The sequence below is a fragment of the Gekko japonicus genome, unplaced genomic scaffold (assembly GCF_001447785.1).
Source record: "Gekko japonicus isolate JY-2015 unplaced genomic scaffold, Gekko_japonicus_V1.1 scaffold14, whole genome shotgun sequence".
Classification (NCBI taxonomy): domain Eukaryota; kingdom Metazoa; phylum Chordata; class Lepidosauria; order Squamata; family Gekkonidae; genus Gekko; species Gekko japonicus.
In genome coordinates, this window is record NW_015176452.1 from 3,402,162 (window position 1) to 3,426,642 (window position 24,481).

Sequence of the window (24,481 nt, forward strand, 5' to 3'; positions counted from 1 at the left end):
TCATGTGTGACAGTTATGGGGTGGTGAGAAGTAGATTGTGGAGATAGTTGCTCTGTAGTAATGTACTGGTCACCTTGGAAGGAGATGGATTCTATCCTGTTGTTTTTCCTTAGGCCTACATTTGCCTAATCTTTGTAAAAAACTGAAGAATCTTCCTATTTTTGATGTTTTCCTGTTTCTGTCTCTCCGAAAGCTGAGTGTAGTCCAAGATCCTGGCTTATAAAGTCTCTGACCTTGTCATATATATTCTGTGTAAACCCTCCTTGAGAGCAAAATACATAAATAAAGAAAAAGACCACACCCTTGTCCTTCAAGAAACCTCTAACCCAGTGATGGCGAACCTTTTAGAGACCGACTGCCCAAACTGCAACCCCAAACCCCCTTATTTATTGCAAAGTGCCAACACGGCAATTTAACCTGAATACTGAGGTTTTATTTTAGAAAAAACAACTCATACATTAATTTAAGATGATCCAAACAAAGTAAGAAAAGCAATCCCAAATGCTTTCGTTTACTTAAAATTATTTGGCAGAGAATTCGACACTTTAATGATGGTCTGGGTTTGGCTGGGGCGATGGCACGCGTGCCCACAAAGAGGGGCTCTGAGTGCCACCTCTGGCACCCGTGCCAAAGGTTCGCCACCACTGCTCTAACCCATCCCAAGCTGGATGCGTTTTTTAGTTCATGCTAGATTAAAAGTTAGTTTTTGCTTGCAACTGTTTAAGCATGAATACCCCTCTGGAATTGTTTTCCTCCAAATAGCTGAAATAGTGTGGCAACTGCACCAAAAGTATGGTAATAGGGCCAATGGAAACAAGACAGTGAAAGCTGTCTGTGATTAAAACCCAGAACTGCTTTGTCACATAGAAAACTGGGTGCGATTAAGATTTTAAAAGCAAAAGGGCATATGAGTGATGAAAGCTGAACTCTGCCCCTCCAAGGGTTTGCCTTCCTGCAGCTTCTCTCTCCAGTCACTTTTCTCAGCTTCATTCCAGTAGCAGAAGTAGCCACAGCTAGGAGAGAGCCTCCTGGGGAGGGAAGCTGTGGGGAGGTAAACAGTAATTAATTTTCTTTATGTCTTTCTCCGCAGTGGGGATCCAAAGCAGCTTACATAATTATCTCCTCCTCCATTTTATCCTCACAATATACCTCTTTTGCTTTTTAAAACTCAGATTCTGTCTATGTGGTTTCAGAAATTCCATATATAGAGATACGGAACTGACACTGTTCAATCTAGTTTTGCCCGGTTGGGTTGCCAACAGGAGACAAATGCTCTTTCCCTTTGCCAGAATGTGTAGAAATGGGCAGTTGAAATTTTTCATTCCATGGAGATGAATAATATAACTGTTTAAGTAACATTACAGTAAGCCTCTAGTAAAGAGACAGAACAATTTTTTTCCTCTCCAGGAATATAGCAACCCTACTGAGTAGTGGGATCCATAAACTTAGTAAGTCAGAGGACCAGGACTAAAATGTTTTGTAGAAATTTGGTGCTTGGGGGGCAACAGTGGGAGGGCTTCTGGAGTTCTGGCCCTACTGGTGGACATCTTAATGGCACCTGAGTTTTGGCCACTATGTGACACAGAGTGTTGGACTGGATGTGCCACTGGCCTGATCCAGCATGGCTTCCCTTATGTTCTTATGTTCTTAGATTAACCACACAAACAGAACAGTTAACTGAAAGTACTCTAGTTTAGCAGTTCTGTTGATCAAGCTGATATCCATCTGGTTTTTAGTTTTGAAAAACTAAATTGCCTCTACTGCTTGAGGCTCGAAGTGTGATCTTGATAAAGACTACGTTAATGAGTACACTATAGGCTGTTCCTATGTGATTCAACCAATGAAAAGCTAAATAAAAACTTAAATTTGACAGATTCCAAATATTGCAGAGCCATACAATCATGGAATTAAAGTGCTATCAGATCCTAGCAGCTTTGCAGTTCCTGGTAGCCAGTTCCTATGAGATTAGACTATATCATTAAAAATACAAACCTGCAATCATCTCGGTTGCAATAAACAGAAGGAACCAAGGTAAAGCATGCCAGTAATGCTTCTTATTTACATAATCAAGGTTATTGCAAACCTTTGGTTATTTTATCAGAAATATGAGGTTCTTTAGCCAGGAAACCAGTCCAAGCCAGAACCTAAAATTAGACCAGTCCTTTATCTTTTTGCAGATTGGAACAAAGTCCACACCGTTACTCAAATGTTTTTGCCAAAGACATGCCAAAATTAGGTTTTCAGTTTGGCCTGTTTTTATTTACTTATTTATATTTAAATTTATAACCTGTACCTCCCCGCCGTAACGGGCTCAGGGTGGCTAACAGCATGTTTGTAAAGACATACATTAAGATTCCAGTATATATAATAAAATAATATTAAATTAAGATTACAATATAAAACACATAACTACAGTACAGGATGGCATCATTCTATCATCATTTGAGTGGCCGCCTCCAGGCTCCTGCCAGGCTGTTAATCATCCGGCTGGTGGTAATGTTGATGTTATAGCCAGGTTGGTGGTGATGTTAATGTTAGGGCCAGGGCCATGATGTCAAGGTGGCCCCTACTTGAAAGCCCAGGGGAAGAGCTCCATTTTACAGGTCTTGCGGAACTGCAGAAGGTCCTGCAGGGCCCTGATGTCATCCGGGAGCTCATTCCACCAGTGTGGGGCCACCACTGAAAAGGCCCTGGCCCTTGTTGTAGCCAACCTGGCCTCTTTTGGGCCCGGAAGGACCAGGCAATTTTGGGATCCAGATCTTAATGCTCTCTGGGGCACATGTGGGGAAAGGCGGTCCTTTAAGTAAGTAGGTCCCCAATCATGTAGAGCTTTAAAGGTAAGAACCAGCACCTTGAACTGTATCTCGTATGCTATAGGCAGCCAGTGCAGTGCTTTTAGGGCGGGCTGGATGTATTAAGAACATAAGAGAACATAAGAGAAGCCAATGTTGGATCAGGCCAATGGCCCATCCAGTCCAACACTCTGTCACACAGTGGCCAAAAATACCAGGTGCCATCAGGAGGTCCAGCAGTGGGGCCAGGACACTAGAAGCCCTCCCACTGTTGCCCCCCCCCCACAAGCACCAAGAGTACAGTGCATCACTTGCCCCAGACTGAGAGTTCCTATCTATACCTTGTGGTTAATAGCCACTGATGGACCTCAGCTCCATATGCTTACCCAATCCCTCTTGAAGCTGTCCATGCTTGTAGCTGCCACCACCTCCTGTGGCAGTGAGTTCCATGTGTCCAACCAATGTTAAAAGGCAGCACATGCAAAGAAGCAAGAGCTTCTCTTTTTAATGATTTTATTGCTTTTATCTCTACATCCTACATTCTACACACTACAACCTTATAGAGTAGGCAAGGATCATTGATGGTCTAATTTCGATTTTTTATAGTTCCCTAATGCTTAAAATTACATTATAAAAGTTAAATTTATAAAAATGAAGTATACAGTAAAAATAGTATTGAACTGAGTAGCTTACATAAATATTGTTAAAACAATTTCAAAGGGAAGTCTCGTATCTTCATTGATTTACTTTCTTTCCTTTACATTTCTTCTATCCTTGGCCCGCTCTGACTCAGGCACAGGACTTCCATCTTCATAGGATTCAATTTCAGTCAACTCAGTCTAAGACAACCAGCCACGGCTTTCAATGCCAGATCCAGATCTCCCGGACTAGAGTCTGACTGGATGTCCAACAACAGATAGTGCTGATAACATGATAGATTCAAGCTGCTAACATGATAGTGGGCTCAACAGAGATCTCAAAATAACAGTACTGGTTTTGTGCACCATCCAGAATGAAGCATTAACTCATAAGGTAAAACCAATGTGTGGGAGGAGTTGTACATACCTGGACATGTCTAGGCTTCTGAACTCTGTCCTTTTTATTTGCAGAAAACCACTGGGTACAGCTGAGGCCTAGGTTTATAACTTCTAGGGTTGCCAGCCTCCAGGTGGGGCCTGGGGATCTCCCGCTTTTACCACTGATCCCCAGCCAACAGAGATCAGCTCCCCTGGAGAAAATGGCTGCTTTGAAGGGTGGAATCTATGGCATTGTATTATACTGAGGCCCCTCCCCTCCCCAAACCACACCCTCTCCTGGCTCCACCCCCAAAGTCTCCAGGTATTTTCCAACCCAGACTTGGCAACCCTAATAACTTTTGCTTGTGGAAGTCACTTCTGCCTGCAGAATGAGGGAGGCAAGCTTTGGTGGTTTGCCTTCCCACTGCAGTACTGCAGTACTCTTTGATCCCAAGCTGTTGTTAGGTACCCACTGACTAACAAGGGGGGTACAATAAGGGAGCACAGCAGACTGCAGAAGGTTCTCCTTCATCTAGCACAGTTCTGCTCATACTAGATAGAATGCACCCTGTGTATTTTATTTATCTAATTATTAAAACATGCATACACCACATTTTGGCACCATGTGTCTGGAAAGTGGCTACCAAAAGCCACAGAAACAGTAAACCATATATAAAATGTACCACAACCTAAAAAACATGTATATTTGTAGTCAGAGGAACTCCCTTTCCAATCTGCATGACTTGTTTGCACCCTAAATGTTGTCAAGTCAACATGGGAAAACTGTGAACAAATCAAACTACGGAAAAACCATTCAATGTGACAACATATGCATATAGAAAGATTTCCATTTGCTGCACAATGCAGGGTGTGAAGATGGCCTATGAATTAAATTCTCTGTGTAGCTTTAACTTATTTTTATGGCAGCCAATAGCTATCAAGAGTTAACTGCTAAGCTTTCATAGAGAAATTTCATAGATACATTAATCAGGGTTTGGATTTCCCAGTATCTACTAAAATCTTTATTGCTACTTAGTTACACATTCATTCAGCCTACACTTGCTGCTGGTTGAAGCCAAGCTTTGCTCGTCATTGTCTCTGATTTAGCTAATATGTCTGACATTAAACATAAATTCAGCTGTGCTTTGATTTTGTGATGCATCTCATCTAATTTTTCAAGTAATTAATTTATTAGGTAGGTTAATGAAACCCAGAAGCTGTAACTGCTACATAGTTTCAGACACCTTTTAAAAAGGTAAAAAACCATCCTGGCCCAGGGCAGACATAATGCTGGCTCCCTGCAAACCCTGGTTTGAAATGTATGAGACAGTCTTATAAACATGCACATTCCTCCCTCCTCATTCTGAATTGATATTCTCCCTCTTTATTATCCCTTGTGTCAGCCATGGTTTTGTATTACTTTTGTATCACAAACAAATCATGATTAATCCAAACTTGGTTCCTCACAGCGATGGTTTGCTAACTAGCTTCAAACCATGGTTATAACTTCTGGTTTATAAGGAAATAATGGTTTGCACTATTCACTTATTTAATTATTTTGTACTTTCCCCCCAATAGGTGTATCCAAGTTTGTTTATAATAAAAAAATTAAAATACAATAAGAAGATAAAAAGTCATTAATCAAATCCAATCAACAACTAACTAGGACAGGATTTTAAAAAATAGAGATAGCAGATAAAATCAATCATACAGGGCAGCACTAGCCAGTTCAAGAAGAAAAGCAGAGTTGGGTATTTTTGTGTATGTATAACATTATACTCCAAAACCTTTGACGATCTTTCTCAGTTTCTTGCAGATGTTGAAAGATAGTAAAGGTAAAGGTTTCCCTTGCTCGAAAGCTAGTCAAATCCGACTCTAGGGTTGTGGTGCTCATCTCCAATTCCAAGCCAAAGAGTCAGCACTATCCAAAGGCATTTCCATGTTCATGTTCATGTCGCCGGCATGACTAGATGCCAAGGCACACGGAACGCTGTTACCTTCCCACCAAAGCCATACCTATTTATCTACTTGCAATTTCTTGCTTTTGAACTGCTAGGTTGGCAGGAGCTGGAATCAGAGATGGGAGCTCACTCCATCATGTGGCACTAGGGTCTCGAACTGCTGAACTACTGACCTTCCAGCCTGCAGTTCAGCATCTTAACCACTGAGCCACTGCAGCTCCTTTTATGTTGAAAGATATGGGGGATAAAATAGGGCAGAGCATCCCCCACCAGCCTGATTTTCTGGAGACAACCTGATGGGTAGGAGAACTACTGAAGCACAGTGCCTCCTGCTCCCATGTCTGTCAAGCAGAAGAACACTACAGCTAATGGAACTGTGAGCTGCTGAGAGACCTAGAAGAATCAATAGCATCTCAGTCCTCCTGCCTGTCTCTCAGAGATCATAAACCAGTGCAACCAAAGCAATTTCAGTCTCATAACTACCTACATCTATCCAGGGCTATTTCTGAACAGGAACGCACAGGAATGGAGTTCCAGCTGGCTTCAGAGTTGGCCACACCCACTACGGCCAAAACCTCTGCGTGAGTGGTGGCTACAGAGGGAAGGCCTGGAGAGTGACCCCCCTGGTGACTTTGAGGCAGGTTGACCAGGGCCCCCCCTGGAAGGATCGGGGAGGCATTTAAATGCCTCCCCATGCATTCCCCGGCTTGTCCAAGGGTCAGCTTGCCCGGGCAAGCCAAGGGAAGGCATGGGGGTGTGGCCTAATACGCAAATGAGCTGTGCTGTCTGGGGTGTGGCCTAATATGCAAATAGGTTTCTGCTGTTGGGTGTGGCCTATTATGCTAATGAGTTCCTGCTGGGCTTTTTCTACAAAAAAGCCCTGCATCTATCAAAAACCAGACTGATGCTGATCAGGATAATCCACATTATCTAGGAACGGCAGGATATCTGGGAAGGGGGGGATGGCTCAGTGGTACAACATCTGGTTTGCATGCAGAAGATTCCAGGTTCAGTCCCTGGCATCTCCAGATAAAAGGATCAGGTAGTAGGTGACATGAAGCCAATCAGACACTCTTAGCCTGAGCTGCCTCACAGGGTTGTTATTAAGTTAAAATGGAGGAAAGGACAACAGTATAAGCTGCTTTGAGTCCTCACTGGGGAGAAAGGCAGGAAACAAACAAACGAACGAATGAATAAACAAATAATTGGAGAGAACCAATGTTGTCTAGTACTTAGACCATTGGACTAGAACTAGGAAGGCATATGTTCAATTCCCCATTTGGGCATGATACTCACTGGGTGATTTTTGGCATTCTCTGTCTCATCTTTTTTTTTTTTTTAAACCAATTTTATTAGGATATATTAATAGGTCAAACATATATCACATTACTAAATATCATATATATCCTTTTCTCCTACTTCCCCACCCATTCTGACTTCCCACAGTGCTCCAACCTCCAGCCCATATCTTATATTCCCCTCTTTTCTCCTTTACTCGTTAATCAAAATCTATAGGTAACATATCTTTTAAGTAATATTCTTATACAATTACACTTCTTTTAAAGTCAATCTCTTTTCAATAATTTTCAAAGCAAAGTAAGTTGTTCTTTACATCCCAATATTTCTCTAGATATTCTTTAAAGTCTTTCCAATCTGCAAAAAATTCTTCTGCTTCCAGATTTTTAAGCTTTCTTGTCATTTTGTCCATTTCAACCATAAAAAGTAATTTTTTTATCCACTCCCCGATTTTGGGAGTTATTTCCTGTTTCCAGCATTGAGCATATGTCATTCTAGCAGTTGTAATCATATACCACATCAAAGTCCGTTTTGCAATATTAACTTCTTCCATTTTAAGTCCCAAAAGTAATATTTCAAGTTCTTTCTTAAATTTACATTTCACAATTTTCTCCATCTCCGTATGGACCTCAGTCCAATTTTTTTTGCTTTATCACAAGTCCACCACATATGATAAAAAGAGCCCTCTATTTTTTTGCACTTCCAACATTTGTTTGACATATTACTGTTCATATTTGCAATCTTTTTTGGAGTCATATACCATCCATACATCATTTTATAACAGTTTTCTTTTAAGTTATTACACGTTGATATTTTCATTGCATTTTTCCATAAATATTCCCAAGATGCCATAGATATTTCTTTATTCATATTAACTGCCCATTTTATAATCTGCTCCTTAACTGTCTCCTCTTCTGTATACCATTGTAACAATATCTTATACATTTTAGATATAAACTTTTTACCTCCCTCAAACCAAACCTTTTCAATTTCATTATATTTTTTCCTAAAGCCAAAGTCCTTTTTATCTGTTTAAAACAAATCACAAATCTGTCTATATTGTAACCAACCATACTTAAAGTGCAAATCTTCTTCCGCTTTAATTTCAAACGTCTTCCCCACCGATTTCAAAATGTCTCTATATTGTAACCAATCTTCCCCTTTGTGTGTCGAATTTAATTACCTCTGCCGGTACTACCCAAAGTGGTCTCTCATCCAAGAAGAACCTTCTATATTTAGTCCATGTATCAAATAGCGTTCTTCTGATATAATGGTGCTTAAAAAAATTATCCATTTTTATTTTCCCGTACCATAAATAAGCATGCCAACCAAATTTAGTCATGTCCTAACGCCAACAATTTTCTATTGTCCAGCATAATCCATTGTTGCAACCAAGTTAAACAAACCACATCATGATACAGTCTAAAATTTGGTAATTGAAATCCACCTCTTTCTTTTCATTCTCTGTCTCACCTTAACCTACCTCTTGGGCTGTTGTGAGGACAAGATGAGAGAGAGGAACTATGAACACCACCCTGAACCCCCCAGAGCAAGGTTGAGATGTGATGGATGCTCAGTCTCTTTGATGGCAAAAAGATTTCCCTCAAGTGAGGAATTTTGACACCTGCTTTCAACACCCCCACCCCAAGCATAGATGCTGCTACTGTGAACTTTGTTGTGCTTTTCTAGCCAGGGGCATGAATCAAGGCAAGGCAACTGTTGGAATGATTCTTCCAGGAAGTGGCTGCTTGTGTTGGCTTCTGAGGAGAGGAAAACCAGTCCCGTCTTCTGACTTCTGAAGGCCAAGATAGGAAAAAGGGAATTTGAATAATCCATTCCGTCAGTAAGAGGGTAATATGTCAGTTGGCTCAGAAGACTTATATGCTTGAAGCTGGCAGCAGGGTGTCTAATATGATCAGAAATGACATTTATGTTATGCAGTACTTCTGACAGTATTTGTACCAAGTGGGTCTCCCAAGTTGTCTTGATATAAAAGAAAAACTTTAGTGGTGGCAGCATAACTCTTGCCAGGCCAACATTTTGAAACATTGCACTGATCTGGCAACTCAAGGGATCAGCTTCCTTAATAACAAACAGCTAGTACTGTACATCGTAGCCAGATGGGATTCCGATTAATCACGCATGTAGTCATTTCTGGCGGATTTCCAGTATGGAGTGAGGTGTGCACTAAACTAGCAATGAAGAAGCAGCATTCTTATGGGATAAAAAATGGATTGATGGTTTGCCGCATCACAAGCATAAAAGAAACTGATCCTTCTGAGACATACAAGAAACATGGATTTGTTAACAGATAAAAGGATTTGTCAAACAGAGAGAAGTGTACCCACCTTTCCTTTCTTTTCTACTGCTAGTGGATTTTAGTTCCACCAAGTGCTTTTCTTCTTACTACCCTTGATTATTTTTAGTCCAGCTACATCCCATGTAGTTTCTTTCTAATTTAGAGGCTGTCCTTGGTCAGTGGATTTTTCTATTCGTATAGTTAACAATGGAGTTTCAGCTATCAGCCAAAATGAAAGCAATGACTTCATGGATTGGCTCCGCTTTTGAAGCAAAACTTGGAGATAGGAATGTATATTGATGATAAGGTCCTAAATAGAAATGACATTAGTGTGAATACAGATGTATGGAAGCAATTATTAAATGAATTGCAAGGAAATCTGTAGGACTCTAAACAGCCAGGACTATTTGTGTTTCTCATGTCTGTAAATCTGCTTTGCACGTGTTGAATCTTACATTTGGCACAGAATGTTGAGAATGTCAGTATCTTATATTCTAATAGCGAAGTCTGGATATCTTTGGATACTTAAATCTACTGACTGGAGCTGTGAACGAGCAAGACAGATCTTTCTACAAACCTGAAAAGAGCCCTAGGTTTGCTGAAAAATGTGAAATCTAAAAAAAAATCCTGGGCAGCTTTAAAAAAATCTGAAAATGATAAAAGGAGCACCTGTAGCTTTAAGCAAAAATATATTCCGCAGGTTACGAAAGGCACAAACAGGTATAGGAAAAAGCCTGCATGGTTAACAAACAAAGTAATGGAAGCTGTAAAAGGTAAAAAGGATTCCTTTAAGCAGTGGAAAGCTAGTCACAGTGAGGCTGATAAAACGGAACACAGGCTATGGCAAATAAAATGCAAGTCTGTGGTCAGGCAGGCAAAAAGGGAATATGAGGAGCATATAGCAAAAAACGTAAAAACCAACAATAAAACTTTCTTCAAATACATTAGAAGCAGGAAACCAGCCAGGGAGGCAGTGGGGCCCTTGGATGACCAAGGGGTAAAAGGAGTACTAAAGGATGATAGGGAAATGACTGAGAAGCTAAATGCATTTTTTGCCTCTGTCTTCACTGTGGAAGATGAGAAGTGCTTGCCCACTCCAGAACCACTGATTTCGGGAGAAGGGTTGAGAGACCTGAGTCAGATTGAGGTGACGAGAGAGGAGGTCCTAAAACTGATAAACAACTTAAAAACTGATAAATCACCAGGCCCGGATGGCATACATCTGAGAGTTCTGAAAGAACTCAAATGTGAACTTGTGGATCTCCTGACAAAAAGATGTAATCTTTCCTTAACATCTGCCTCCATTCCTGAGGACTGGAAGGTAGCTAATGTCACTCCCATCTTTAATAAGGGTTCCAGAGGAGATCCGGGAAATTACAGGCCAGTCAGTCTGACGTCGATACCGGGTAAATTGGTGGAAACCATTATTAAGGAAAGAATTAGTAGGCACATAGAGGAACAAAACCTATTGAGGCAGACTCAGCATGGGTTCTGTAAGGGAAGATCTTGTCTCACTAACCTGTTAGTGTTCTTTGAGGGGGTGAACAAACATGTGGACAAGGGGGACCCAATAGATATTGTTTACCTTGACTTCCAGAAAGCTTTTGATAAAGTTCCTCATCAAAGGCTCCTAAGTAAGCTCAAAAATCATGGGATAAAAGGACAAGTCCTTTTATGGATCAAAAACTGGCTAATTAATAGAAAACAGAGAGTGAGTATAAATGGGCAATTTTCTCAGTGGAGGGTGGTAAGCAGTGGGGTACCGCAGGGATCAGTACTTGGTCCACTGCTTTTTAACTTGTTCCTTAATGATTTGGAGTTGGGAGTAAGCAGTGAAGTGGCTAAATTTGCGGATGATACGAAGTTGTTCAGGGTGGAACTGATCTCTGTAGTTCCATTGTGTTTCTGGGAGATTTCCAGGTTGGCAACCCTATAAGGAGAGAAGGAAGCAGGAAAAGAGGCTATGGGGGCTTTCAGGAAAAGACAAGAAGAAATAGTGGGGGAGGGGAAAATGAGGTGCCTCCCACAAGTCTTTGTGGGTTTCCACTTGTATTATATTTAAATCCCATCCAGGATGTGTAAAAAATCTCAGAATTCTAAAGCAGTGTTTGAGGAAGGTGAGAAGGCTGCCTACTCACCCAACTCTCTATTCATCCCCATGTAATTATTCTTTGCCTCCCCCTTCCCTGCTGCTGACCTACTCTTACTGTCTTTTCACCCATTCTTGGGGGGCGGGAATTGCTGTGTGATACTGGGTACAGTCCTAGGCAGTGGGTGGACTAGTTTGGCTCACATTCTGCTGGTCATGAGCAGAGAGTTAGTAGTTCATTGCAACGTTCAGAGGTGTCCAAACAAATTCAGACATACCTGTTTCACATGCTTATGCTTCTTTTGTGAACAGTTAGCATGTTTTTTCTGTAGCAGCCACTGCGCCCCCCCTTCTACCATCTCCAATTTTTAAAATTGTCTAATTAAAGGGGGGGAACCAACATTCCATTTGATTTGAGACTTTGCACATGTTGGAAAGCATAGTTCCAGTTGTCAACCTCTGTTTGAACTACTTGCCATGATCATCAATTTGATTTTTAAAAAATCAGCACTATTACACGTTTACACTATCTATATATCTAATTCCAACAGAGGGCGTGTTGTGCGGATACTTATTTCCACTAACAGGAAGCTCACTCTGCCCCAACAGCTTTTCCTACATAGTCAGTATACTTCCTGTGTCTGTAGAAAATCCAAGAAGTGAAAAAATCGCTCAAGGGACGGCTGAATTCCCCCCAATACCTTTTGAAATGGCCTCTGCAGGGATCTAACTCCAGGCATCAACGGTGAGAGAGAGATTAGAACGTTCGAAAGGGGGGGGAGGCTTCTAACTGGCTCTGTGAGTCACAGGGTGGGGGAAGGGCCCTTTCCTGGCCTCTTTTGGCCTTTCAAGGAGGGATGGAGGAAGGGAGCCGTGGGGCCAGGCCTCACAAGAGTTTCCAGTGCCAGGCTGGGGGATTTCTTGAGATTTTGTGGAGGGCTGGGTTTGGGAAGGGAGAGGCCTCAGCTGGGTATAATGCTACAGAGTCCACCCTCAAAAGCAGCCATTTTCTGCAGGGAGACAGACCTCTGCTATCTAGAATCCAGTTGTAATTCTGGGGGGTCCCCAAGTCCCATTTGGAGGCTGGCAACTCTAGGCCTGGCAGTTGTCTAGGGTTGCCAGGTCCCCCCTGATTTGCATGACTCACCTAGCCTTGGTTGCTTGCTACCATTCATCAGCAGCCACCCTATGAAAGCCAGTGAGGTGCAGCAGTTAGAGCTTCAAAGTAGGGTCTGCAAGACCCAGGTTCAGATCCCCATCTTGCAGTGGAAGCTGGCTGCGTGATTTTGGACCAGTCACATATTTCAGCCTAACCAACCTCACAGGGTTGTTGTGCAGATAAAAAGGAGGAGGGAATAATGAAAGCTGCTTTGGTCCCCACTGTGAAGAAAGACTGTAATTTTCCTAGGTAGAGGCTGGGGGTGGAGATGAAAAGCAGAAGACAGAGAGGCAGATAAAGGTAATGGAGAGGCAGAAAAACAATGAGAAAGATGACAGGTCAGAAAGAGAGAGGAAGTCACATTCATGGAGGAGAAATAGAGAGCAAGAATAGGGGGGCAGAGGGGAGAAATAGTATGACAGAGGTAGGGGGTGAGGAGAGGAAGCAAAGGTGGGATGAATGAGATAACCATCCCGCAAGTTTCTTGCGGGCCTCCACTTGTTTCTACTATTAGTTTATATTTCATGGCATAATAGCAGGAATCAGGTCAAACTGAAAAAAGAAATATGGAAGTGTACACTTCCCTGACACTGTCCATGGGGTTTTCTTGGCAAAAATACTGGAGTGGGTTGCCATTTCCTTCTCCAGGGGATCACGCTTGGTCTGAGTTCTCTGCTGTGGCCTGTCCGTCTTGGGTGGCCCTCCACGGCATAGCCCACAGCTTCATCGAACCACGCAAGCCCCCTCGCCACGACAAGGCAGTGATCCATGAGGGGGAGTAACAGCACAATAAAACCTAATTCATAGTATCACTTATCAGGACGTATGGCCATGGCACTGCAAAGAAACTTCGCTACTATTTCAGTTATTTCTGTATCTGGGTGATCAAGCAAAAAAAGGACCTTCAAATCATCAGAGGTCTCTAAAAGTTGGGCTAATATGGGATATAGAAGATCCCGACGGGACGCCAGAGAGAGAGGGCACTGGAGGAGAACATGGGCGACAGTTTCAGCACAGTCCTTCATCCAAGGACAGCACCCGCTAGGATAGGGAATCCCTTGGAATCTGCCAGATAAGATAGCTGAAGGAAGAACAGAAAACGCAACAGTGGCCACAGGATTGGAAAAGGTCAGTATACATTCCAATCCCAAAGAAGGGCAATGCCAAGGAATGTTCAAACTATCGCACAATTGCACTCATATCACACGCTAGCAAGGTCATGCTCAAGATCCTACAAGCTAGGCTTCAGCAGTACGTGGATAGAGAACTGCCAGAAGTACAAGCTGGGTTTCGAAGAGGTAGAGGAACTAGAGATCAAATTGCCAACATTCGCTGGATTATGGAGAAAGCAAGAGAGTACCAGAAAAACATCTACTTCTGCTTCATTGACTATGCTAAAGCCTTTGACTGTGTGGATCACAACAAACTATGGCAGGTCCTTAAAGAGATGGGAGTACCAGACCACCTCACATGTTTCTTGAGAAACCTGTATAAGGGTCAAGAAGCAATAGTTAGAACCGGATATGGAACAACTGGTTTCGCATAGGAAAAGGAGTACGACAAGGATGTATATTGTCACCTTGCTTATTTAATATTTATGCAGAGTACATCATGCGAAATGCTGGCCTAGATGAATCACAAGCAGGAATTAAGATCGCTGGAAAAAAGATCAACAACCTCAGATATGCAGACGATACCACTCTAATGGCAGAAAGTGAAGAGGACCTTAAGAGCTTCTTGCTAAGGATAAAAGAGGAGAGCGGAAAAGTAGGCTTGAAGCTCAACATCAAAAAAACTAAGATCATGGCATCCGGCCCCATCACTCCTTGGCAAATAGAAGGGGAAGTCGTGGAAGTAGTGACAGACTTCACGTTCCTGGGATCCCAGATCACCGCAAACTGTGACAGCAGCCATGAAATTAAAAGACTCCTGCTCCTTGGGAGGAAAGTGATGGCGAACCTAAACAGCATTATAAAAAGTAGAGAAATCACCCTGCCAACAACAGAGCCTAGGAACATTTATAGCTCTGTCACAGGGTCCTCTTACAGAATCTTTAGGCTTCTTTCAGGATTTTATGGACAAAGCCTGAATTCACAACTGAGTTAAATGACAGCAAACATTCTAGGCTTCTACCCAATTTTGACAACTATTGTCGCCCTCTTCATAAATTACCGTGAACAAAAGTGTAATCCATGTACAGTGTACACTTGATGTTTCTTTATATATGCACTGAGTAAATGTCATTTTTGTTACATACAATGTATTTATCCAGTTATTGGTTCCCAGTTTCATTGGTAAAGTGAACATGCATTGGCTTTTTTCTTACAAAGAGTTGTATGCTCATAGATGCAACTTTTAGGGGCATTCAATGTAACATATCAACAGGGCTTGTTTGGTCTGTTATCATATACCCTGATTAATAACAGACAATGATACAAATAATGTGTGAACTCATCTTCACCTACAATCTGTAGTTTAACAATCCTCAGTTTGTGTGTCAAACACTATCCTGATCAAGCCCCATTTTAGCCAGGCTATCTTTGAGGCTCCAATGTCTCATGGTTCTCTAGCATATTTGTAAGAACCGTGTCCCATGCTCAATGTGCACTGAAAAGGGCCATCACATTTTCATTCCTCTTCCAGGACAACTTACCTGTGTCTTGACATCATTGCATATTTTGCTGCCTCCTTGCCTTTCATACCCAACAAGAGTGTTAGGGTTTGGGAAGTGTTCCTGATACTGATTTCATGATTAGTTATCGTAGCAGTTATGGAGAGACAATGGGGAATTAAAACACTGTTGCCCTTTTTTTGTCCCACCCCCTTTTTAAGTGTGTGTGGGTATCTCTGTGTGTGCCTGTGCCTGTAAGTCAAGGTGACCTCTGGCAACTCCTACTGGGGCATGGAGAAAATTCAGAGAAGTGGCTTGATAGCCTGCCTCTGGCCTTCCAGCCCTGGTATTCTCTGGAGGTCTCCCATCCAAATACTTGCCAGGGCCAGCCCTGCTTAGCTTTCGGGATCTAATGAGATCAGGCTTGCCTGGGCTATCCAGGTCAGGGCCTCAGTTGCCCTTTTTGATGGTCAAAGTGAGCAGAACACATCCTTGGAGATGTCATTCTAGAACTTATCCCTAGGACACTTCCATCACCATAAGATGCCACATTTAAAATGTCTGGGAATTGCTAACATAGTGTCTATTGTGCATGTTATATTCTAACTGTTCCTGATGTCATACCTTAATCTACAAATGGTCATTGGGAATCACACTTATTAATGGCACAGTCAGAAATCAAACATTAACAGAGGCTGGCTGGGAGAGAAAAATAGCCCAGCCCCTGGCCCTATCCTCAAAAGGAGTGAAGGAGGGAGAACCAGCCAGGCTTTGCCGAGTGGGGTGCCCTGTACCACACATGTAGCTTTGCAGGGCTGAGCACCCTCCTCCATGCATGGCTGGTCCAGGCTGGGCACTCTCCTTAGTGCATGGTGCACAGCTGGTCTGGGCATCCCCCCTCTACTCACATCCACAGCCTGGACTGGCCATATATCTTTCTTCCCTACACCCTACAGGGGACAAGGACCCTGCCTTCCTGAAGGAGGGAGGGAGAACCAGACAGCAGTCAGATTGCTTATGAGGGCTGCTAGCTCACAACAGTGGCAGTTGTGTACCTCACAGGGGGCAAGGGCTGCCTCTTGCTTGGGGCTGGGTTGTGTGGTCCTGATGGGCTCCCCTCAGGCCAATGGCCCACCAAGACTTTTCCTGGTGTCCTTAATGGCCAATCCGACCCTGAATATTAGAAAGACCTCTTGATATCACAACTAAATTATTTCTCTTTATCCTGAAGGCAGAAAGACCATTTTCCACATCAGACAGGTTGCCCATCCATTTAGCTTGTGTAGTTTGTAGAATATTGCTGGTATTTGCACATTAAAAGCATTTTTTAAATTTTTTTAATAAAAAAAAGAAAACTCAATATGCGTTTTCCAGGCATTTTATATACCTTCCAGCTGACCTTTTGGTGACCTCACCTGCTTCTCCTTTCTTCCCAGAAGGAACTACTTCTCAGAAACATCTGCCTATGCCCCAAGGCTATTTCCTTCTACTCTTAAACTAAAAGGAAAGAAAGCAGGGAGAAGAAGCAATTTTAATATAGATGCAATATGTTACCAAGATCTTCATCAGAATTTTCTCCCTGGAGGAGTAAGTCAGTAATGGCCTTGAAAAGTCTGCTGATAGGCATACTTAAACAAAGCAAAACTTAGACCTTAATGAGTACATTAGAATAAACAAGAGATGTGGTTTGAAAACTGCTTGGACTGATCTGAATGAAGGCCATCGGCAGCTAGGACGGGGCCTTAGTTCACAGAACTGCCCTGGTTACAAAGCAGGTGATCTTGTAGCATGGGAAGCCTGTGAGGCTTTTTATGTGTGGCTGGGGTCATTGCCCAGGCAGCACTATACTCCTTGTCCCTATTATGGGGAAATGACAGAGTTGAAAATTGTAAAAGACTGACAGATAGCTGAAAGTGGTGCATGTTTTAAGAGGAGTGAAAAGTTTGCTGCTATCTAAAGGAGGAGTTGGGACTTCTGTGCTGCTGCTTGCCCCTGAAGAATGATGTGCGCTACTGATTTGGAGGCTACTGCATACATCAGCCATTTCCAAAGGGGGCTGAATGCAGGGGTGGACTGGCCATTACAGACATTGCAGAGTTTCCCAGTGAACCGTTGGCCTGCTGGACTGGTGCAGTCCAGGCTGGAAGTGCTGCACCTGGTCCAGGTAAAGGTAGCTTCTGGTCCAGGTGAGCTGGAGACAACACACAGATGGCTGTGTAAGACCCACCAGAGCTACAGAAAATACCTAGTCAAACCATGCAAGGTGCAGGGCTGTCTGTCTCCTCCCTCCCTCCTGTGTGGGGGCAGGGTTTGGTTGGACTGGGGGCGGGACCATTTTTCCTCTCAGTCCACCCTGTCTGCATGTCAGCACTGTGAGCTGATACTCCAGTCTTCCTGCTGTGGTGTGTATCTGGAATGGCCTCTGTGACCCAGCCACTTCAGGTGTCAATGTGAAACAAGCCCATACATTGTTAGTACTGCAGATTTTCACTGCGTATGTTTGAATACCACGTGGAATTAGAAACAAGAGATGCATTTCATTCCCTGTTGCCATTCCAAATTTAAATGTCTCAAATCCTCAGATACAAACTATGTGGACTATTTATTCAGCCTTAGGTTGCAGGATCAAGCATCCATCCTTTTTGTTCTAAGACTTAACAGGTAAACACATGAGGACACGTGAGTCTTGAAAGCTTGCCGCATGCCTTCAGTTGATTCAAATAATAATACATTTCATATATTCTATGTCTCTTTGATTACTCTTTCCTTAGAGTAAATCAGGTCTGTGCAGTGCCCTTCTGAAGAACTCAAATATATTGCAAATTGCAGTTCTTTAAGCTTGTACTTCCTTTGGGGAGGGCAAGGTAAGTGTGAAAGTTGTTCTGGAAGCACATGAACTTCGGTTCCCTTAACCTGTACATGCTATCCGAAGACGGCCATAGCCTTATACCTGCTAGGTTCATCTTATTTCTACAGAGAGTGCAGAAAGCTGCTTTCATCAAGTAACAGTCTATTAAGTTCAGTATTGTCTATTCTGACAGGCAGTGACTCTCCAGGGTCTCACGTGGAGGTCTTTGATATCAGCTACCACCTGATCCTTTTAACTGGTTATGCAGTGGGGATTGAACCTTGGGATCTTCTGCATGTAAAGCTAAAGCTCTACCATAAAGCCATAGCCCCTACTGAAGGATTAGAGGATAGTTTAATGACAGGAGGCTGTGGATAGAAGTAAATGGAGAGTTTGCACAATGGAAGGAAATTTATGTATGTTGTGAGCAATGTTCTCTGTAAGCTCCACAGTGTTGTGAGCAGAAATTCTACCTCATGAGCAAAAAAAGCTAGTAGCATTAAAGTTGTAAGCAAGTATACATTTGTCTATTATGTAAAATAGTTTTTTTAAAATATTACTTCCATAACCTTGTAAAAATCTCAGAATAAATTATTTTAAATTATATTTAAACTATATTTTAAGAATAATTTAAACATTATAAGAGAAAACAGAATCAAGTCAAATTTCACCCACCCCTTTCCACTTTATTGGTAGACCTGTCCTCTGGAGAACAGGTCTACCCACCCCTTTCCAGCATATTGGTAGACCTGGCTTCCGGAGAACAGGTCTACCCACTCAAGTCCACTATACTGGTAGATTTGGCCTTGGACCGTTGCCTTGAGTTGAGCCTTAGAAAATATACCAGCACTGGGGGGGGGGCGGTTTGCAGTCTGCTTTGTGTTGTTTTTTTAAGTGAAATATGACAACCAGCATTACAGGTCAAATATGAGAGGAACAATCACTGTCAGAACCCTGCCTAACCTATGAAACAGGAAGTTGCTTAAATGTTATCAGCCTGCCCAAACTACTCATTTATTCAAATATTTATATCCCACTTTTCCCTGTGACTCAAGGCAGCTTATGTAATAGGGAAGTGTAAAAAAAAAAAAAGATTTTCCCCAGCTCCATTGTAGCCTATGGGGACCATTATAGTCAATAGGCCCCATAGGTATAATGGAGAATCTATCTGGGGTTATCTGGGGCTCGGGGGGGGGGGCTGTTTTTTAGGTTGAGGCACCAAATTTACAGCATGGCTGCTGGTAATTCTCCTCAAAATCCCTTCCATGTTTCAAAAATATTGGACCAGGGGGTCCAATTCTATGGGCCCTAGAAGGAAGTGCCTCCATCCTCCATGGTTTCCAATGGAGGGAAAAATGTGAGCAGAAGCACACAACCCCTGAGCTGCCTATGAAAATGTGGTGTGCCAGCACACCCTAGCACAGCTTAGAGGGAACTGTGGTTATGAGTGAATTCTAGAGGTGTGAAAAAATTGTTTTTTTCTGGATTCAGGTATATTGGACCCCAAAAATATTGGTATTGCCTGATATTCCTGTATCCCAATACCGGTATGGTATTCAGATTCAGTAAATATTCGGGAATCCCAATTTTTTTTGAGTCGATTATACCCTATGGAACCATTAAAGTCAATGGCAAATCTATCCTGGAGTATATTCAGTGGTTGGGGGGAGGTTGAGGTAGAGTCACCAAATTTGCAGCATAGCTGCTGGAGCCTCTCCTCCAGAGAACCCCCAGGTTTCAAAGAGATTGAACCAGGGGGTCCAGTTCTATGGGTACCCAAAGAAGGTACCCCCATCTTCCATTGTTTCCAGTCGGGGAAAGATAGCAAGGAAATACAAGCCCAGCAGCGTGTCCCAGAGGATCTTTGTGGGAGAAAGTGAAGTGGGGGGGGACATTTTTGCAAGGCCAGGAGCAGAACCAGTGACACTGTGGCAGTGCCAAAACCCAACAGGACTAAGGTCAAATCTGAGAATCTCTGAAGTTGGGGGGGGGGGGCATTTCTGGGGGGGCATTTCTGTAAGGATAGCAGAACCAGTGCAATGTAGTAGTGCCCAGCAGCACAAACCAGTGCCATCCTACTAGTGCCCAGCAGCAGAACCCAGTGCAATTTACTAATGCTCAGCAGCACAACCCAGCACCATTTTGGAAAATGCCAGGTCAACAGGACTGATGTCAAGCACAGAATCACAATCCGAGTGAGGGGGAAGGGGGTTGCAAGGACAGGAGAACCAGTGCAACAGTGCCCAGAAGCACAACCCAGTGCCATTGTGGGAAATACCAGCTCAACAGGACTGATGTCAAACACAGAATCACAATCCAAGTGAGGAGGAGGGGGTTTGCAAGGACAGCAGAATCAGTGCAATAGTGTCCAGCTGTTACCACCAATGGCCTGCCTTGTTGTTTGGGAAAATTAGCTAGGCAGCAGGAAAGGCCACAGGGGTACAGAAATCACACACCACTTGTATACTGAGGTCCAGCACAGTAGGGAAACTCCAGATTTGAAGAGTAAATTAAATAGTTTTTATTAAAGGATTTTCCTAACTACAAGCACACTAAACGTTCAAAAAGAGCAAGCGATACAGAACTAAGAAAGCAGAGGTGATTGATAGCAAATAGAGGGTCAGTTACGGGGTGATACAACCTGTCCAGATGTACAGGGGTCCATGGAGATAAGATTATGGCCTAAACCCTAAAGGTTTAGGGGTGGACTGCCAGTTGGCATCAGGGCTGAGGCACACACTTTGAGGCCATGTGTTCGCTGGGATATAGACACTGGAAAACAATGCAGACCAATGGACAACCCTGGGGTCTGGTCTCAGGTGAGAACAATAGATTACCTGGGCCAATCCTGGGTCCGAGGGGTGTATGATGCCAGTAGGGGCAGACCTTACATATGACCAATGAGATCAGAGTCTGGATTAACAATGGCCTTGATTAAATCAGCCACGTGCTGGTTGTCCATTGTGGAACAATAGAGTGGTCTGGCATTTCCCTAGTACCAGACAAAAGGAGTGATGTTGCTGTATGTGTGGCAGGATGAACCTGATTGGCTGACCATTCACTAGACATGGAGAGTTAATATTTCCTTGTTAGGTCTGGCATAGGCGTAAGAATGCAGATAGGTAAAACACGAGAGGAGGATGGAAATATGCAACACACTTTATTCATGACAATAGCACAGACCAGAGGCTTTTTATCCCTGCCTGCCTATACATTTGACAGACAAAAGACTAGCCATTGGGTCGGTGGAAGATGCCTGAGGCAAGGGCAGAGACTTGCCCATTCTAGTCCTTTTTGGACTAAGCTGACAGGATAGATGTGTGTGTGTGGGGGGGGGGTTTGCTTGCATGGAGCATGCTTGGCAGTGCAGCCAGCCTGGAGAATTCTCTTTGACCTGAGTTTTCTCAGCCAAGATGTGGTTCTTCTAGCCTCCCAGCAAAAGCCACTGTTTAAGTCAAGCCTGGCTTCATAGGGCACTGCTTGTGGAGGTTCAGAGGTAGTTTTTTGGGTGTCTCTTTCTCGGGAAAGACCACCCCGGGTTCAAGGCTGAGGAGGCTGGCTACACAGCAGCACAACCCAGTGCCAATGTGGCAGCAGTGCAAACTCAACAGAACTAACCAATATCACACCAGAGAATCCCAGCAGGGTATTTTTTTTTTTTAAAAGAAGATGACGAAGCAAGGGCAGTAGAAGCCCAGCAGAACACTCAAAAGTGCAGGGTGGGCAGGCACTTTTGCTAGCCCACCTGAACAAGTCCTTTTATGGATCAAGAACTGGCTAATTAATAGAAAACAGAGAGTGAGTATAAATGGGCAGTTCTCCCAGTGGAGGGGGGTAAGCAGTGGGGTACCACAGGGATCAGTACTTGGTCCACTGCTTTTTAACTTGTTCATTAATGATTTGGAGTTGGGAGTAAGCAGTGAAGTGGCTAAATTTGCGGATGATACGAAGTTGTTCAGGGTGGTGAAAACCAGTGAGGATTGTGAGGCACTCCAAAGGGATCTGTCAAAGATGGGCGAGTGGGCGTCAACATGGCAAATGGGGTTCAATGTGGCCAAGTGCAAGGTGATGCACATTGGAGCCAAAAATCCTAAATATAAATACACATTGATGGGGTCTGAACTGGCAGAGACAGATCAAGAGAGAGATCTTGGAGTTGTAGTAGATAACTCACTGAAAATGTCAAGACAGTGTGTGACTGCAATAAAGAAGGCCAATGCTATGCTGGGGATTATTAGGAAGGGTATTGTAAACAGATCAGCCAATATCATAATGCCGCTATATAAATCAATGGTGCGACCTCATCTGGAATACTGTGTGCAATTCTGGTCACCACACCTTAAAAAGGATATTATAGCTTTGGAAAAAGTGCAGAAAAGAGCAACTCGAATGATAAAAGGGTTGGAACACTTTCCCTATGAGGAAAGGTTAAAGCGCTTAGGGCTCTTTAGCTTGGAGAAAAGACGACTGAGGGGTGACATGATCGAGGTTTATAAGATTATGCATGGGAAAGAGCAGGTAGAGAAAGAGGTACTTTTCTCCCTTTCTCACAATACAAGAACCCGTGGGCACTCCATGAAATTGCTGAGCGGTCGGGTTAGAACGGATAAAAGGAAGTAGGGGCAAGTGATGCTCTGTCTTCTTGGTGCCTGGGGGGGGGGGCCAACAGTGGGAGGGATTTTAATGTCCTGGCCCCACTGCTGGACCTCCTGATGGCACTGGTATTTCTGGCCACTGTGGGATACAGAGTGTTGGACTGGGTGGGCCTTTGGCCTGATCCAACATTGGCATCTCTTATGTTCTTATGTTCTTAACCAAGGCCAGCCCAATACACAGAAGCCCAATAATGTTTTGTTTTCTTCCAAAGCCAAGGACAAACCCAGAGATACCTTATATACCATTTCCCCAGGGAAGGCCTCAGAAAGTGGGAGGGGAGGGGGTTGTGTCCAATGCCCCCTCTAAGCTGTGGAGTCTTGTGAGCAAAACTTCTTCTTTGTGAGCTACTGGCATTAAAGTTGTGAGCAGGTGATCTGGCTACTACATAAATTACTTTGCTCTGGAGCCATCCTTCCTGAGCTAAGACAAAATTATGTGAGCCGGAGGCTAAAAAACTGTGAGCTAGCTCACACTAACTCAGCTTAGAGGGAACACTGGTTGTGTCCATCTTGATCCTCCTCTCTCGGCAGGAGCAGTACACACCAACCATCACTGCCTCAGTGGATGAGCCTTAGTCTATGTGCTGCAGCTACTCTTCATCACAGGCTCTCCCTTTCCCACCTCCCACTCCTGCAAAGAAGAATGTTTCACAGCAAATTAGTTCAATTTTTGAATGGCACTCCTGTGGGTTCTGCTGGTCTCTGTTTGGCACACAGGTCTCACTATCCTACTTACCCTTTCATCTCCATAAAGAGGAAGAACAGCCTTTGTGCTGTTGTTTTAATTCCAGCATGCAGTTTTGGTTTGGGGTGGCTGGTGACTCCGTGAGTAAACTTGAGCATATCCCCTTCAACAATACCCTGTGCTGCACTCCTACCAGGGTTCTGTAGAGGTACTTTGGTCCAGGTGGATTTAGAATGGCAGTGGTGAAATTGGTGGGGCATTTCTGAGCCAGTCCAACTAGTTAATGGCCCTGCTACTTCTTTCTAGTCTCATCTTAATTTTCCCAGCACAGACTGAGAGAGGAGGCAGGCACAAGTATGTGCTCACTTCAGTCACCCTCAAAGTCCTGGACTGGGTAGCCGAACAGTGGCAAGTTGACCTTCAGGAAGACCAGCTGCTCAACCGTCCAGGGAAGCAGGCATGAACGTTGTGAGCTGACAATGTTGCCTGCATGGGAGGAGAACCCCGCTCACTCTGCATGCTCATTGGAGGAGCCTCTGGGCCAGGGCAGGGCATGAGAGCAGCCTCTGGGCCAGGGCAGGGAAGTCTGGCCAGACCGCATCCTTCATGGCCCAGTAGCTCAGCAGACTGGTGGCCTGCAACTTGCAGGGCTCCGCAAGGTACTCCCTCACCATCACAGCCACCATGACCTGTCTCATGTGCCTACCACTCCCAGAGGGGCCGAGTATCTGCCAGGTGAGAACCAGCTCACAGGTCATCTTGGTGGTAGCCATGGGGGGGGGATGCTGCCTAGTGAGGGAGGTGGAGATGAGCAGCAGTGGAGCTGCTTCCTCAGCTCACACCCACATGCCCCTCTTGGCCTGCATGTGCTCAACTTGCCAGAAGAGCTTGTCTCTTCAGCAAATGTGCTCATTAGCCCACTCCGCGATCTTGTTTTAGGCAGCCAGATAAATGATTTAGTTAGATTCAGACAGGATTATTATTATTATCATCATGATCATGATCATCATGATCATCATCATCATGATCATCATGATCATCATGATCATCATGAATAATAATAATAATAA